This window comes from Rana temporaria, chromosome 4 (genome assembly GCF_905171775.1).
Source record: "Rana temporaria chromosome 4, aRanTem1.1, whole genome shotgun sequence".
NCBI classification, from domain to species: domain Eukaryota; kingdom Metazoa; phylum Chordata; class Amphibia; order Anura; family Ranidae; genus Rana; species Rana temporaria.
Window position 1 is genome coordinate 265,161,184 of NC_053492.1, and position 19,018 is coordinate 265,180,201.

Sequence of the window (19,018 nt, forward strand, 5' to 3'; positions counted from 1 at the left end):
ATGCTTAAGAACCCTTTCACACTGGGGTTGCGGACACGTCAGCAAACTGCCTCATTGTGAAAGGGGTCTTACTAAACCCACAACAGTAAAATTGGTCTGCATATGCAGTAACACTTTAGAAGAACATGGCACAATACACCACATGATTTTGGGATGAAGTTGTTCAAAAAAATTAATAAAGTAGATGTGGCCTGCGGTACAGTCACAATCTAGTCCCTGAGCGATCGTTCTATAACGATGTTGGAAAAATCTGTATGTTTGTGCCTGTGGACAAGGGAAGGGAAGCTCTATGGACAGCAGAAGGCTGTGTGGGATGATATGAGGGAGAATGCATAAGACAGAAGGCATGTGGGAGATGGAACATGTGGTGCTTGTTTGATGAAAACAAAAAATTAAGTGACAGAAAGCCAACACTACTCGTCACCCTAAGAACATCAACCCCATGGTGAAGCATGGTAGCAGGTTTTCAAAATGCCATCAGTCCCCCATCTAAGCTGACAGAGGTAAAGCGGAGCTCTGCCCAAACTGGGAAGCTCAGCTTGTCGTCGTCCTCCTCCCCCCCTCCCCTTAATCTACCACATTTGGCACCTTTTGGGGGGGGGCTGGCAGTAAATACCCGTTTTTTTACAGGTACCCGCTCCCACTTTCGGCTCAGTTTGCCATGGTGATTTGGGCCAGATTTGCAGCCCCCCTCCTTCCCCCGCAGCCTTCTGGGACACTTTACAGGTCCCAGAAGACTGCAGCCCATTTACAAAGTGTAGAGGTAACCGGTAGAATAGCCGATTGAAGAATTGGCTCTGGCGAGGACACCACTGAACACAGGTAAGACCCCCATATTAAAAGTCTTTTTTTTGGGGGGGGGGGGGGGGGGGCCTGGAGCTCCTCTATAAAGGCAATTTTGACAAGAATCTGAAAAAGTAAACACACAAAATACATATAAAAACCTAAGGAAGAATTTTTATGAAATGACGCCTTGCAGAATGGAATAAAGTGATGCAAACAAAAAACAAAACAAAAATAAAAAAAAATAAAAAAAATAAAAATGTATGCTCTCCTGTTTAAAAGGTTTGTGTCAAAATAATATTTTGGCATGCTATAAACAAAACCTTTTTTATGGATCACGTAGGGTACAGAGTATACCCTACGTATCAGTCTTCCAGTAAAATCCTTCCTTACATCATGTGAGGAATGGGGAACAAGGAAAAGTTCTCTCTGTGCTGGCTTACCATTGGGAAAACAATGGTGATGGGAAAGGTGCGTCATATCATTCCCAATTGATGATCCCCACTCTCATGCTCAGACAACTGAAGTCAAAACACAAGACATAACACCAGATCCAATAACGCCCATCTAAAAACTAGCAAAAAACACAACAAGTATCAATATACACATTTACATTTTAAAACAAACTTTCCCATCCTTTTTAACACAGAGGAACCCATGGAACACACTTTCCAGTCTTAGGGAACCTCGACAAAAAATTGACTAGATCTACAACTCATGATACAATAGTGCGACTGTCAGTGGGAAGAATGTTCTTTACACTAGTGATCATTGGGAAGAATTATCCTCTTACAGGGAGCCAGAAAAATCAATGGTGTCAGTGGGAACTTATCTGAGAGGCAGAAATTGCTCAAGGAGCCTTTACCTGCTAGAGCAGTGGTTCTCAACCTGGGGGTCAAATGATGATTTGCCAGTGGGTCACGGAATCCTGGGCTGTTCCTGAAGCCTGCACTGCTCTCCCAGCCTTTTTGCGGCCGCCCAGCAGGGCTGCTCCTGGAGCCTGCTGCCACCGACTCAGTCTCTTCACAGCCGCCCATTCAATTCACGACATTGCTGGGGGGCAGAGACTAGAGGTCAGTTTACTGGTAAGAAATGTGAAGTGGGAGGGGCTGAAGGAGACCCTATCTCCTGATTTTGGCATAGGTGTCACTGCTACGAGACACCACAAAGTCTGAGACACAGTGAAGCCAGAGACACAGTGAGTAACACTACCTGTTATTATAGTTTCCATTAAAAGTCCCCACTACAGTTCAAATCAGCAGATGACCTTGAATCAAGTACACCCAAGTTGGCTGATCAGAACTCCTCCCAGCATTGCCACTCAACCCATTTCCCCCACCAAGGAGAAGGAAAAAATAAATAAAAAATAAAGAATACATGGAAGGGAGAGGAAAAGAGGGGGAAAAACAAAGAAAAAGGGAGAGAAAGAATACGAGAACAAGAAGAAGGACGGCTAGAGAGGGGGATGGGGGAAAAAATAAAATAAAAATTAGGATAGAGAGAGACAAAAGGGAAAGAAAAGGAGAACAAAGAAAGAGTGGTACATCCTATAATGTACCGTAAGGGGTTTTAATATTGTATGAATGGAAGGGGACTAAATGTCCATGGGTTAGGGGCGCAAATTACTTGTCTAGCCTTGGGTGCTGACAACTCACGCTATGAAAATAATTTTACTGTTGGGGTCCCCACAACTTGGGAAATGTTATTAAGGGGTCACGGCACTAGAAAAGGTTGAGAACCACTGCTCTAGAGGAACCCGAGTTGAAAACCCCTGTCTTAGAAGTTAAAATTGTTCTTAAAGTTTATTTAAACCCACAGAAGTCTTATAAGGCAGAATATCAGTCCTTCGATGGTGGATGCATTAGTATACATTAGTGCCAACAACACACTTCTGTCGTAAGGGGCAACGCTCAAATCACTGTACTGTATCTAGGCAGGAGCAGGATTCTCACCTTCAGAGAGTATTACAGCACACCTTACGCTCTCCTCATCTCCATAAACATAAGAAAGGGGTGTTTTGTAGCTCACAAAAGGCAACGTTCTGGACTTGTAAGACTTTGTGATACAACACTGCCAAATCAATAGGAAGTTGGGCTGAAAAACTCCCAATTGCCAGGACGCACGGATAATGATAGCCCCATCATTTAATGATAGCCCCCATCATTTCAGCACGTCCCACCAGCAATATCTATATCTGAGATTTGAAGGCTGGCAGCTAGTTCTGGGTAAGATATTTCTAGGCTTACTTTAGGCAACCCATAGACATATCACAGTCATTAGTCACCTAGCTTTAGCAATCTTGCTTCCTTCACTTATAAGCTGAGTCAGTCCCTACTCTACTGCCCTTTAATCTATTACAACACATGCCTTACATACATTTTCAGTATATTTCGCACATGGTGTGGTATATTGTTAATGCATTTTACATACGCTGCATCCGGTTTAAAGCAAACAGATTTTTGTTTTTTTTTACAAGAAATATGTAAAAGAGGCAATACATTTTTTTATGCATTACCATCCATCGCTATGCAACTTGTACTTTCAAGAACAAGCTTAGAATGCTTCTGGCAACAGTTTGACAAAGGATTTTATTGTACCCCTTACCAGTTTGTGCCCTGCCAGTCCTTGAGCCAAAGGGTGGTCGAACTCCACCTGGGTGACAGAGCGCCCTCTCGAGTCTATGGGAGGCGTTACTTGCAAAAAAATCTGAGATTGTTTGGTTCAAGGTGAAAGTATTTTTACTGTGTAAATGTTTAAGCAGTTATCTTATCTCACAGAAGAAGGGAAAAAAAAAAAAAAAAAAAAAGTGTCTCCTGTACCAATGACCTGTGTAGTTATTTAGATAAAAGGAAACCAGCTCATTCAATCATCACTGTCTGCCACAGAATGCAAATAGCATAAGACAAACAGGTGGAGACATGAGAATAAACAGCAGCCGATGACTATTTTTAGAGGTTAGCATCCGTGAAACAAGATTTTGTAGAAGGGCCTGCAGATCTTGAAATATCCGTCTACCTGGAGAGCCGATATGATCTACAGTGAGTCACAAGTGTAAAAGATAAAGTGTACTTGCAACACATAACGTATATAACCAAAAAGAAAACCTAACACTGCTCAGATCCTGCTGGTTAATAAAAAAATAAAATTATATATATTTTTTATTATTACAGTATCCCAACTATGGTGTACCATGAACAGGTGCAGTTATGCGACCACATGCAAGCTTGCAGTCAAACTATGTGAGCACACATATCCGACAGCTATCTGTTCAGAGGACACTGCTCTTGTTTTTGTGCAACAGGTAAAACAGGAATGCATAATCGCTTTCAACTCCACTTTAGTCCACATAGAAATGCACTAACAATAATGTCATCTTTGACAAGAAAATATATTCAAATACTACTCGAGAAAATAAACTAAATTCAGTTAACATATGGAATCTAAAAATGGAGAGGTCCCAAAATTAGCATAATACAAGGAAGCAGATGGACCTCACTTTGCACATTGCTGCTTAATTGTGATCAAAAATCGTCACTAACAAAAAAAAAAAAATTACCATTTTATTTTACCATAAATAAAAGTCAAGGCAGAATAAAAATTAAGAATTACCATTAATAACTGTACATTATACAGAACAGTGCATTCAAATAGACAAAAAACATCCGATCTACGGATGATGGTATCCTTTAAATGTAATGCCAGTGCAGGATATCATTATTTTAATTACACATCCACAGCAGTCATATATGCATTGACTTGTGATTAATCTAATTACTGGAAATTGCAGACAAGCGATTTGTAAGTTCACTTACAAAAACATTTAAAAAATTAGTACAAGGGACATGACTTATCTTCAATGTGCTGCTGTGACCTAGTTTACCAGAAATGTTCCTCCTCCAATGCAATTTACCAGTGAGGCAAGGGTTAATAGAGCTAAAAAAAAAAAAAAAAAATCTGTGACAGGCACTCCTCAAGAAAGCCCGACTACGCTTGCCCTTTCCGTTCAGCTCCTCCATTCATAGAAGTCCTTACTACAGTTTCTTTAAATGAAATGGGATCTATGAATGGGGAATAGAATGCAAAGTGCTCTGTGATTGGAAGAGGCAACGCCTGTTATTCGTTCACCCGTCCTCCATTCATACAGCGGGACATATATTTATTAACATGGGCATTCAAAATGCCATATTTAAAGGCCCCTTTCAGACTGGGGCGGGAGCCGCGGTGGCGGTATAACGCCGCTAAAAATAGTGGCGCTATACCGCCGGGATTACCGCGGGAATCAGCCACTAGCAGTGCGGTATTAACCCCCGCTAGCGGCCGATAAAGGGTTAATACCTCCCGCAGTATTGCCGCGGTTTCTCATTGTTTTCAATGGGAAGGAGCGGTGAAGGAGCCGTATACATGCCGCTCCTCTCACCGCTCCAAAGATGCTGCTGACAGGAGATTCTTTTTCTCCCGCCAGCGCATCGCCTCAGTGTGAAAGCCCTCGCTGTACAGCCTGAAAAACTCCTCAATGTGAAAGGGGTCTAAAATGTGTACAGCATATACTTTTGTATGCATCTAAACACAGCACTACAGGCAGGGCTGCTGTCAGAAATCACGGGGCCCCGTACAGCCTACATGGCAGGGCCCCCCCAATATATCAAAACCATATTTTTTTACAAAAAATACACTAAAATCATTATTAGTGGACACAAACGTAACAGAGAACCTGTGTGAATTTGCCCTTTATTTGTTTTTTACATAAAAAAAAAAATATTATATTCCAGGGGGCACACAGGGGGGAATCAGTGTCGAGGGAGCCATTACAGGAATGATGCCCTGTGTCAGTGTCTCACCCTGCAGCAGCTGAAAGCTGGCAGGAGGGGGAGAATTTCGCTTTATAGCTGCTGCAGAGAGCTGCACAGGGCATCTTACTGCCTCTCAGCCAAACCACACTAATGCCTCCTGCTGTTTGGGCCCCCCTGTGTGCCCGGGCCCCCTACAGGAGGACTGGTTGTCCCCCCCTATCAGCAGCCCTGACTATAGGAATCAATGGGCCCTTACACACAGCTGTGTCTACAAACAAAAATGAGCGCCACATTTAGCAGTGTGCATAAAAAATAGAACATATCTGTGTCTGGGGCCATACATAGCTGCATATTTTATACATGTAGGTCTGTAAGTGTGTGTAAGTGAATGCACACAGTCATTAGAAGAAATGTGCATGTCTAAACGCATTTGTGCAGAAAAAACACATATGCCTGAGTGAATGAAGCCTTAAAAGGGCTTGTAAACCCTCAAGGTGTTTGCATTCTATGCATTAAGGTGAAAAACCTCCTGTGACGCAGCAACCCCCCAGAGCTCCCCCTTTTACTTATCTGAACCCGGTCTTTTCAGTGATGGGGGATGAGCGCACCAACTCCAGCTGCTGCCTCGGGCACTGATTGGATAGATTGATAACAGCACAGCCATTGGCTCCCGCTGCTGTCAAACAAATCCAATAACGCGGGTCCGAGTCCTGCTGTCTGTGACAATGGACACAGCAGCAGGACATGGGAGCACGCCAGCAACCCGAGGGAGAGCGGCTCTCCAACGGGGAACTTGAGAATAGAAGGAGCCAGGAGCGCCGCTGAGGGACCCCAGAGGAGGAGGATTGAGGCCACTCTGTGCAAAACCAACTGTACAGAGAAGGCAAGTATGACGACATGTTTGTTTTTGTTTTTTTAAACAAACCTTTACACATGCTTTATTAAAAAAAAAAAAAAAACGTAACTAAACTTTAGCTTACCCACCTCCTCTTTGGCCTATTGTATAAAAGGGGTTGTAAAGCTTTGTGTTTTTTCACCTTTATGCATTAAGGTGAAAAAAAAAAAAAAAAAAAAAAAAAAAACACCTTGCACTCTCGGGCCCCCCCATTTTCTTACCTAAGCCACAAAACTCCTGGGCTTGTTCCCGCAATGGTTTCCCCCTGCTTGAGGTGGCTCGTCATTGGAGATTGATAGCAGCGCGAGCCGCGCTGCTGTCAATCACATCCAATGACACGGCGCACCAGGGGGCGGGGTCAAGTGATACAGTCGGCGGCTATAGCCACCAGCTGTATCACAAGTGCGCGCCCGGAAGCCAACCCCCCTGGGAGAGAGCTTCCCATGAAGGGGGGTTAGCTCTTGCGGGGAGGATCCGAGACAGCCGCTTAGGGACCCCAGAAGATCAGGATCGGGACCACTCTGTGCAAAACAAACTGCACAGTGGAGTAAGTATAACATGTTTGTTATTCATTTATTTTTTTTAAACCTGAAGCCATACAACCCCTCTCGCGGGGCGGGAGCACTGCTATCCTGGGTGTTCACAGACCTTTTTACAAGGTCATTTTTACCATATGATCGCTGTGACCAATTATATCGATTATGTCAGTTGTAAACAATGGCTTTCATTCATCGCCATTGTAAAGATCTCTGTGATCACATGGTACTGGACCAATCACATTGAACCTGTACAATGTAATAGCTGTGGCCAATCACATCGAACCTGTACCATGTAATAGCTATGGCCTATCACAGCTATCACAATTATACGCAATGGTCAATGCATGGATGCCATTAACGGCTTTACAGTATAAAAATGATTTTACAGTGATCACTGTAATAATCAGTGTAAAATACAAAACCTGATCATCTCCCCAGAGCAGTACAGTGTCACTATGCTGCTCTGGTGGCAGTGTGCAACAAAAAAAAATAAAAAAATATATAAAAAAAATAAATATATGCATCAATGACCCCCGATCACCTCCACATCAATCATACGACGACATTGTGCCGCTTTAATAAAAAGGTAAAAAAAAAATGATTTGCCTTCTTAATTTTCAAAAAAATTGCACTAAATATTAAAACAAAAAAGAAAATAAAACACTCACCATGCTGCTTACTAAATACCTCGGGGCGTCTGCTTTCCAAAAACTGGTCATTTGGGGGGGGGGGGTATTTGTACTGTCCTGGCATTTTAAGTCAAAATGAGGCTGTCAGTACCTTAAGAATGAATATACACGCACACATACACACTTTCACAAAAGAGTAAATAATATACAGATTTAGGTTATTTATTTATTTTTAGCAAAGAAACGTAGCAGAACACAATTTGGCCATATATTTATGAAGATTATTTATTTGCATATTTTATAACAAAGAAAAACATGTTTTCTTTTCAAACTTTTGGGATACAAATTTAATTTGGGTACAGTCTTGCCTGACTGAGTAATTGTCATTTAAAGTACGTCGGCTCTGAAATCTGAAAATTGGCCTGGGCAGGAAGGGTGTGAAAGTGTCTGGTACTGTAGTGGTTAAAATATGGAGCAATGCAACACATTAATTAAAAATACGATCAATCAGAAATGATCTGATAAAAATCATCATTTATTCTGTGTTGGTTGTGTAACACACACACAGATATTAATTTTATCATTAAAATTCTGCTACAGTCGACCGACTTTCTAGCTTTGAAACTGATTGAATGGAGAGCCTGTTTCACGATTCCTATTTATTTTGATCATTTTAGTCACATCAATAGATTAGTTTTTAACGTGTGTGACCATCTTTCGTTTATTGCTGCTCTGTAACTCAGTAGCACATTCCTATGCACATATTACATCAGAAAATATTTATTATAGACTACAGGACCTGCTGTACACTACTTTCACACAGGAGCTGACAAGCCTTATGTCTGGTACACACAATGAGAATATTGGATGAATGATCGTCTTTTTTTTTTTGTTTTGTTTTTGCATGCTAGTCTCATATTGAAAATTAAGGCTTTACTAAAGTTACGAAAATTCTCGTGCAAAAAAGAAATGTTCCTGGACTGCAGCACTCTGATAGGCGATTTATTGAAACAAAATGAACAAAGGATAAAATCCAAAGCTGTATAACATCCAAAAATTCATGCAACACTGCAATCAATGGTAGAAAGTGGACATAGGGGACAAAAAAAGCTAACATGTTTCACATCATGGATAGATGCTTAGTCATAGTCAAAGTTCTCATGCGACAGAATAAAAATTCTTCAAGTGATTGTAAAGTCTTATTTAAAAAAATAAAAAAGCACAACAAACATGTTATACTTACCTCCTCTGTGCAGTGGTTTTCCACAGAGCAGCCCAGACCCTCCTCTTCCAAGATCCCTCTTCGGCTCTCCTGATCCCTTCCTCCCGTTGAGTGCCCCCACAGCAAGCAGTTTGCTATGGGGGCACCCGAGCCGAGTCACAGCTCCATGTGTTCATTCAGACACAGAGCCCCAACCCGGCCCCGCCCCCTCTCACCCCTGATTGGCTGACTGACAGCCATGGGAGCCGCTGCTGCTGTGTGGACATCGCTGGAGAGAAATGGGGCTCAAGTAATTAGGGGTGCTGGGGAGGCTGCTACAGATTTTTTTTTTTTTTTTTTTTATCTAAGGCTGCTTTTACACTGCAGCCGCCCGAGCGTTCGCCAAAACGCCGCTATTCGGGCGGTAGGGGGGCGCCTGTAACCCCCAAGAAGGGGCTTGAAGTGCCCGTGTTGCTCCGCTTCGGAAGCACTGCCTATTCATTCCAATGGGAAGGGGTGGTCTGGGAGCAGTGTATAGACACGCCTAAACCGCCCCAAAGATGCTGCTTGCAGGACTTTTTCTAAAGTCCTGCAAGCGCACTGTCCCAGTATGAAAGCACTCGGCCTTTTACACTGGGGTGGAAGTTTTCCAGCGCTTTTCCTAGCACTAAAATGCCTGCAACTGCCCCTGTGTGAAAGGGGTCTTAAAGTGGCTGTAAACCCTTTTATACCACTTTTCACTACAGGTAAGCCTATAATGAAGCTTACCTGTAGCTATCCTGGATATCCCTTAAACCTGCATGATTTAGATATCCCTCTGTATGTGCATGTGCCGAAGACATCTGCACATGCGCACTGAAGCAATGACACGTGCCGTGACCGGTGGCTCCTGCTCGCATGCCCGGGAGTGGCATCACGTGGCTGCTGCAAATCACAGAGCCAGAGCCCGCAGCCCCCGGAAGGAAAAAGGGCGAGGAGACGGATGCAGCCTGTACAGGGGACAGCGCTGGATTCGTTCACAGGTAAGTGTCACATAATGGGCTAGTGTGCGATGCCGGGAGCTTTGCCAGGTGCCAAAGGGCAGCACAGTGGTGTAGTGAGTAGCACTTTCGCCTAGCAGCAAAAAGGGTCGCTGCTTCGAATCCCGACCACGACGCCATCTGCCTGGAGTTTGCATGTTCTCCCTGTGCCTGCGTGGGTTTCCTCCGGGTACTCCGGTTTCCTCCTACACTCCAAAGACATGCTGGTAGGTAAATTGGATCTCGTCCAAAAATTGGGCCAGTATATATATGTATATCTGTGTGTATGACTGTGTCCCAAGCGTGTCGAGATCCTACGGGGTAAAATAACTGTACCAGCCAAGCAGACACTGGCTGGAAAAAGCGCCTAGAGGCGATTCAGTTCGCATGTGCAGCACTATACAAGTCATTCATTCATTCATTCAAAAGAGGAAGTAAAACCCATCAGGGTTTACTTCCTCTTTAATGCATAGAATGCATTAAGATAAAAAAAATGTCTGCCTTTACAACTCCTTTAAGTGATGTCATGTGCTGTTGTGCATTTGTATTTTCAAAAGACAACTGTACTGATGAAAATTGTACGATCTGGTATCGTATGAAAAAATAAATTGTGCTTCTCCGATTGGATAATAAAATCGGACGAACTGCCATGATCGGCTCTCGAAAGCTGTATACCAACGATCAGATTATTGTACAATTGCTTTTAAAGGGCTATTTTTCGTACGATTTTCTGATCGTGTGAACAAGCCATAAGACAGTAAACGTTATTATCTGCACAATGAATTTTGAAAACCTAAAAGCATAATAATATTGCAGTCTTGGGAGATGTCCTGATGAGAAGGCATGGCGCTCAGTGCTGCCATATGACACGATCAGCAATCCAGCTCCTGAGGAATTGCAAACACATACAGCAAGCTCTCCCCAAATCCCTTCTCATTCGTTCCCATCGAGGATTTTATTACCACAAAACGGACAACGCCTTGTGAATGTAAATACTCGAGGTAAACAATAAAAGGTACACGAAGCCGACGGTTTACATATTCAAATAGAAGGGAAACAGGCAGGCCTAGTACAAAACAAGCATCATTTGTCGTTCTGTAGATCAGGACTAGAAGTATTCATGTATAAATAATGATCGATGTGAGGCTGAGTTACTGCAGTCCCCTTTTCCTGTATGATCAGATAGAACGTGTGTATACATATTGTTTATATGTATGTATACATGTGTGTGACAATGCCGGCCTGTGCTGCAGCAAGCAGGTATTAGAAGAAGAAGGGGGGGGGGGGGGTCTTCCATCTTCCTTCGGCATCCCTAAACACAATCCTGTGGAATCCACTAACAATGCACAAGGAGACAGGATACCAGTGAGAGCCACCCCTCCTCTTCCAGGAAGAATGGGCAGGTGGGGGTTGGTGAGAGAACCAGGGATCGGATTGCTTTAATCAGATACCAGTGCAAGTCTATGACACAGCGATATTTATATTCCGGGCACACACCTTGCCTGTGCGCACACACAAAACGCTGCTTTAGGCTTACTGTACAATTTACAGCTGCTACATATGTACACGGCGCGGGGGAAGGCGCATTGCTAGAAAATGAACACAATTCTCCCAGCTCAGGACAGCGCTGGTATTTGATTTCTACATTTCCAAGACTTTACTGTCATGATTGTCACAGACAGAAGTTACATGGCAGAAATGACAATCATGAACAAGTCAAAAATTGGGAAATGAGCGACACTGATCATTGTAGAATATATATATATATATACACAGGGGATGATTTACTAAAACTATAGAGTTCAAAATTCAGAGCAGCACCAACTAGCTTTAATGCCTGAGTCACACCTATGCATTTTTTTTTTGTGCTTTTAGCGTTTTCACTTTTGCAAAAACACACTACAGTCCATTTAACATGGCTTCCTATGAATGTAGTTCACATCTGTGCATTTCATGGAAAGGGCCAGGGACTTTTTTCTGGTTTTTGGTTCCATAGACTTCAATGGATGAAAAGCGTGTATTGAAAAATGCAAAATGAACCTGCAATATGCAAACTGCAACCATACCTTAATGTCAAATTATAACGGGGTAGTAAACCCTCATGGTTTTTCACCCTAAGGCCCCTTTCACACTGGGACGGGAGGTGCGGTGGCGGCATAGCGCCGCTATTTTTATCGGCGCTATACCGTCGGAATTGCGGCGGGATTCGGCCGCTAGCGGTACAGTTTAAACCCCCACTAGCAGACAAAAAAATGCAGGCAATGCAGAGGCGCATTGCCAGCGGTATAGCCGCGGTTTCCCTCTGCTTTCAATGGGAAGGAGCGGTAAACACACTGCTCCTCTCACTGCTCCAAAGATGCTGCTACTTTTGGAGTGGTCCTGCTAGTGCACCATTCCAGTGTGAAAGCCCTCGGGCTTTCATACTGGAGAAACAGCAGCCGCGGTTTAGGGTCGGTTTGCAGGCGCTATTTTTAGCGCAATAGCGCCTGCAAACTACCCCAGTGTGAAAGGGGTCTAATGCATTCTATGTTATATTGTGGTGCTGCAGCAGCTCCCCCGTTTTACTAACCTGACCCCAATCTTTCTCTGGCCAGGAACCAGCACACCATCTCTAGTTGGTGTCCCGATTAAATAGATTGATATCAGTGCAGCCATTGGTTCCCGCTGCTGTCAAACAAATCCACTGACGCGGGCGCCAAAGGGTGAGTCCTGCATTCTGTGTGAATGGACACAGGAGGACTCGGGAGCACTCCCGCAGGGTGTCCACCTTAAGGCTGGGTTGACACCTATGCGAATTTAATGCACGTTTCCCCGCATTTAATTCGCATAGCAGGAGAATGTGACCGGCTCTCTATGGAGCCGGTTCACATATCTCCGCAGCGGGTGCGGTGTGCCGGAAAAACGCGTGCCTTTTTTGGTGCGTTTCAGGTTTGATTTCAGACCAAGATTTGGGCTGAAATCGGACCTGAACCGGTACCCAACGGACCCCTGCTGTGCGCCGCATGCGGTGACAGTGTGAACCCGGCCAAAGAGAGCCTTCTCCAACGTGGACGCTCAATGCGGGGGGGCCCCCATTAGATGTGGATCAGGGCCACTTTGTGCAAAACGAACTGCACAGTGGAAGCAAGTATGACATGTTTGTTATTTTAAAAAAAAAATGTTTTAATTTAACAAGCTGAAATTAGATGCCGATTGGCTACCATGCACAGCTGCACCAGATTTTGCATTCTTCAGTTTTAGTAAATCAACCCTAAAGTCACGATAAGAATAGCTACTGGAGGGGCCAATGCTGTCAAACTGGCAGCCCTCCAGCTGTTGCAGAACTACAAGTCCCATGCATTACTCCCAAAAGGCAAAGGCATGATGGGACCTGTAGTTCTGCAACAGCTGAAGAGGCCACCAGTTTGACACATCTGAGTGACGAACAGACACCCATCATGATATCTATAACTGATGTACTTAGAAGGCATTTTACAATATTAATTCTATCAAACCCACCTGTACATTAAAAAAAAAAAAAAAAAACAGCTTGCTGCATCTTTGATGCGTTTTCATAAAAACAAATGTCATATAGAATCCAATAGTAACGCATGTTAAACACCCATAAAAGGCAAAGTGTTGCTGCATATCAAACATATTCGGAAGAATAGCATTAAATCGCACTGCTACATCCGCTTATCGTCTCCTACAGACCACTTAAACCAAATGCAAATTGTAAAGGTATACATGTATTGATTTGTGACCTGCGATCTATGTACAAGGGATCGCAAATGTAGGATTCATCCTCGATTAAAAAATATTGAGCAATGCAATAAAACAGTATTGATTGAAAACACGATCAGAAACAATCTACTGAAAAGAATCATTTAATTCAATCATTTGAGCTGCAGTGAAAGATAATTGATATATGCGTGTGTATTAAGGTGGTCAACACACACATATTTATCAGAAAAGGTGTAAAAAACAAGCATTTAATTCCAATTCAATCATTTTAGCTGTATCCGAAGCTTGATTGAATGATTATATAGCCACCGTTACAGCCATACACCAACCCATTTTTATACAATCAACCTGCCGATCAGAAAAACAATTGGGAGGGATCATTTGCCTACTTCCCTGAAATCATACTTTCCATTGAGACCCATCAAATCATTTTAAATAAAAAGGACTAGTTTTATTTGAAACAAACCGTGGGAGATTTACCAAAACTGGTGCACACAGAATATTTTGCAGCTGTGCATAGCAACCAATCAGCTTCTAACTTCAGCTTGTTCATTTAAGCTTTGACAATAAAACCTGAAAGCTGATTGGTTGCACAGCTGCACCAGTTTTAGTAAATCTCCCCCAGTATGTGTCTTTTTTGAGAATTCCTAAATCCATATTATCTAATTCTGTGAAGAATCGTTTGATCGGATAATTAAATGAAAGTGTGCATGATCATCATAAGGCCACACTTACCTGTTATATACAATCTCTATATTTAGTAATTAAATATTTTATATATATATATATATATATATATATATATATATATATATATATATATATATATATATATATATATATATATATATATATATATATATATATATATATATATATATATATATATATATATATATATATATATATATATATATATATATATATATATATATATAAAATATTTAATTACTTTAATTTTATATATATATATATATAAAATATTTAATTACTTTAATTTTATATATATATATATATATATATATATATATATAAAATTAAAGTGATCCTTGTCTTTTCTAAAACCAAGGATCATGATGAGAAGCTGACACTGCTAGTGCACAGAATGGAATCAATGCATCTTTTATAACAGTAACAAAATAACCATGTTGATAAACATCCATCAATACTGTCAGATCCCAGGAGAAGCCTGGAGGAATCAGAGGCACCTCCATGCATCATACATACAGGGGTGTCATCTCATCACCTCCATGCATCATACATACAGGGGTGTCATCTCATCACCTCCATGCATCATACATACAGGGGTGTCATCTCATCACCTCCATGCATCATACATACAGGGGTGTCATCTCATCACCTCCATGCATCATACATACAGGGGTGTCATCTCATCACCTCCATGCATCATACATACAGGGGTGTCATCTCATCACCTCCATGCATCATACATACAGGGGTGTCATATCACCACCTCCATGCATCATACATACAGGGGTGTCATCTCATCACCTCCATGCATCATACATACAGGGGTGTCATCTCATCACCTCCATGCATCATACATACAGGGGTGTCATCTCATCACCTCCATGCATCATACATACAGGGGTGTCATCTCATCACCTCCATGCATCATACATACAGGGGTGTCATCTCATCACCTCCATGCATCATACATACAGGGGTGTCATCTCATCACCTCCATGCATCATACATACAGGGGTGTCATCTCATCACCTCCATGCATCATACATACAGGGGTGTCATCTCATCACCTCCATGCATCATACATACAGGGGTGTCATCTCATCACCTCCATGCATCATACATACAGGGGTGTCATCTCATCACCTCCATGCATCATACATACAGGGGTGTCATCTCATCACCTCCATGCATCATACATACAGGGGTGTCATATCACCACCTCCATGCATCATACATACAGGGGTGTCATATCACCACCTCCATGCATCATACATACAGGGGTGTCATCTCATCACCTCCATGCATCATACATACAGGGGTGTCATCTCATCACCTCCATGCATCATACATACAGGGGTGTCATATCACCACCTCCATGCATCATACATACAGGGGTGTCATATCACCACCTCCATGCATCATACATACAGGGGTGTCATCTCATCACCTCCATGCATCATACATACAGGGGTGTCATCTCATCACCTCCATGCATCATACATACAGGGGTGTCATCTCATCACCTCCATGCATCATACATACAGGAGATCTCATATCATGCACAGAGTATGGAATTTATCATCACTTCTAATGATCATACATACAGGAGATGTCACGTAATAATGCACAGGGTATGGGATTTATTATCACTTCTATGGATCTCCATGGATCATACATTACAGGGGATGTAATAATGTACAGGGTATGGGATGTACTGTCACCTCTATGGATCATACATATAGGGGATGTCATGTAATGTAATGTACAGGGTATGGGATGTACTGTCACCTCTATGGATCTCCATGGATCACACATATAGGGAATGTCATATCATGTACAGGGTATAAGATTTACTATCACCTCTATGGATCATACATACAGGGGATGACATGCACAGGGTATGGGATGTACTGTCACCTCTATGGATCACACATACAGGGGATGTCATGTAATAATGCACAGGATATGGGATGTATTATCACTTCTATGGATCATACATACAGGGGATGTCATGTAATGTACAGGGTATGGGATGTACTGTCACCTCTATGGATCATACATACAGGGGATGTCAAGTAATAATGCACAGGATATGGGATTTATTATCACTTCTATGGATCTCCATGGGTCATACATACAGGGGATGTCATGTAATGTACAGGGTATGGGATGTACTGTCACCTCTATGGATCATACATACAGGGGATGTCATGTAATGTACAGGGTATGGGATGTACTGTCACCTCTATGGATCATACATACAGGGGATGTCAAGTAATAATGCACAGGATATGGGATTTATTATCACTTCTATGGATCTCCATGGGTCATACATACAGGGGATGTCATGTAATGTACAGGGTATGGGATGTACTGTCACCTCTATGGATCATACATACAGGGGATGTCATGTAATGTACAGGGTATGGGATGTACTGTCACCTCTATGGATCATACATACAGGGGATGTCAAGTAATAATGCACAGGATATGGGATTTATTATCACTTCTATGGATCTCTATGGATCATACATACAGGGGATGTCATGTAATGTACAGGGTATGGGATGTACTGTCACCCCTATGGATCATACATACATAGGATGTCATGCCAAGCACAGGGTATGGGATGTACTGTCACCTCTATGGATCATACATACATGGGATGTCATGCCAAGCACAGGGTATGGGATGTACTATGACTTCTATGGACAGTATAGAGATGAGAAGAAGGCCTTATGATAGGGCATGGCATGATTCCATGAGAAAAATCACAGCAAGAGATGAGATGAGTGTGATGAGAGGTAGAGGAGAAGTGAGCCCCCCTCCCCTGGGACAGACAGACAGACACACACACAATCCTATACAGTAGAGAGCAAGCTCTTGGATTCAATGACAGGATACCTACTGACTGAGCCGTGGGATGAATGGAGCCGTATGTGCAGGGATTGTTGATCACTGATCGCTCATCGTCCTCCTGTCCGGATCAGGATGGCACTCGGATAATCAGGGTCACGTGGGACCGGTTAAGCCGTGCACCCCATGTCAGCGTTGTCACCATAGACCAGAAGACAAGGACAACAAACAAGGAGAGGAGGCTCGCCTGCCCTGCAGCCGCAGCTTGTGATGGGAGAGGGGCGGGGACAGGTCAGCGGCGGGGGAGAGGGAGGCAGGAATGGCCGGCGTTCTATTACCGGCACACGGCCCTGCTCTGTGCTCTTCTCCCCGGCCTCACAGCCGGGCTCTGTGCTCTCCTCCCCGGCCTCACAGCGCTGTGTACAGGCGGCGAGATGGCGGACTGCTCTACTCACACTGGAGGAATGGAGGCTGAACCAGGAGGAGGGTTTTCTCTGTGCGGTGCTATGTCCACCCCTCCTGCCACAGGGTGGTGCAGTCCATCCATCCGCAGCTCGCTCCGGTACGAGTTATCTCCTCCTGTGCGGGTTGGGGAGACACAACCCGCTCTCTACCATCCTATAGAGAAGGAGACGTTATCCAGGCATCGCTTCTTTCATTCCTCTTTATTTCTTATGACAGCCTTTGTTTTCTCTTGGCTTGGCAATCTCAGTGCTGATCAGTTAATTGCTAACTAGATGCTGGCACCGAGAACGTCCCATGACCTACACTGCGTCATTCTACACAGTACACACCGACTGCACACAGTGTACACACAACTACACAAAACCCACAGTGTACACACAACCAACAGACTACACGAAACCCACAGTGTACACACAACCAACAGACTACACAAAACCCACAGTGTACACACACAACCCACAGTACACAAACACTGCACACACAACCCACTGTACACACAGTGTACACCAGTGGCGGCTGGTGCTCAACATTTTTTGGGGGGCGCAAACGGAAAAAAAAATTGCAGCCTCACTGTGCCCATCAAATGCAGCCACTGTGCCATTATATGTCACCACTCTGCCATGCCATCAAACGCAGCCACTGTGCCATCAATCGTCACCACTGTGCCATGCCATCAATCGTCAACACTGTGCCATGCCATCAAACGCAGCAACTGTGCCATCAATTCGCACCACTGTGCCATGCCATTAAACGCAGCCACTGTGCAATGCCATCAAACACAGCCACTGTTCCCTTTAATTGTCACCGCTGTGCCCTTTAATTGTCCCCACTGTGCCTATTGTCGCCACTGTGCCCATTGATGTCGCCGCTGTGCCCTGTAAAGTGCCCCTTTCCCCCCTGCCCGGCACTTACTTTTACTGGAGTCAGCCATCCACGTGCCTCGATGTCTTCTACCGCCCTCGATGACTGACATGCGTCTCAGCCAATCAGGTTACCGGTAGCCAGAATCGGCCAACCTGATTGGCTGAGACACCTGTCAGTCTTATACAAGGAGCGCATCCCTAGTGCGTTCCTTGTATAAGCTTCTGGGACCCGAGGGCTGTACTCGGAAAAGCCTATCAGAGCCGTTGGCTCTGATAGGCACTTCCGTACAGCCAACTGGCTGCCGTTATTCAGATGGCCGGACATGAGCGCCGACCATCTGAATAGAACAGCGGCAGCGGCGATAATAACATAGATTCGTGCAATGCATGAATCTATGTTATTAGACTCAGTGGCGGTGAGAGCCAGAGGGGGCGGCGTTCCAGCGCCCTCTATGGACGAACCACCACTGGTGTACACACAACCCACAGTACACACACAGTGCACACACAACCCACAGTACACACTGTACACACACAACCCACA

General features: G+C 43.6%; 1 protein-coding gene across 4 annotated transcripts in view; it reads right to left on the bottom strand.

The window, feature by feature from the left end:
- Nucleotides 1-17,898, bottom strand: part of WASF1 (WASP family member 1) — a 141,000-nt gene extending 123,102 nt beyond the window's left edge. Inside the window, exon 1 of one of the 4 annotated variants that reach the window (XM_040350233.1) lies at nt 17,602-17,898. The gene's annotated coding sequence lies outside the window, so the exon portion shown is untranslated. Of the gene's footprint in view, nt 1-17,194 lie in introns of all 4 variants that reach the window. The other 3 variants (XM_040350234.1, XM_040350231.1, XM_040350230.1) reach the window with 3 other exon arrangements.
- Nucleotides 17,899-19,018: the final 1,120 nt, after the last annotated feature.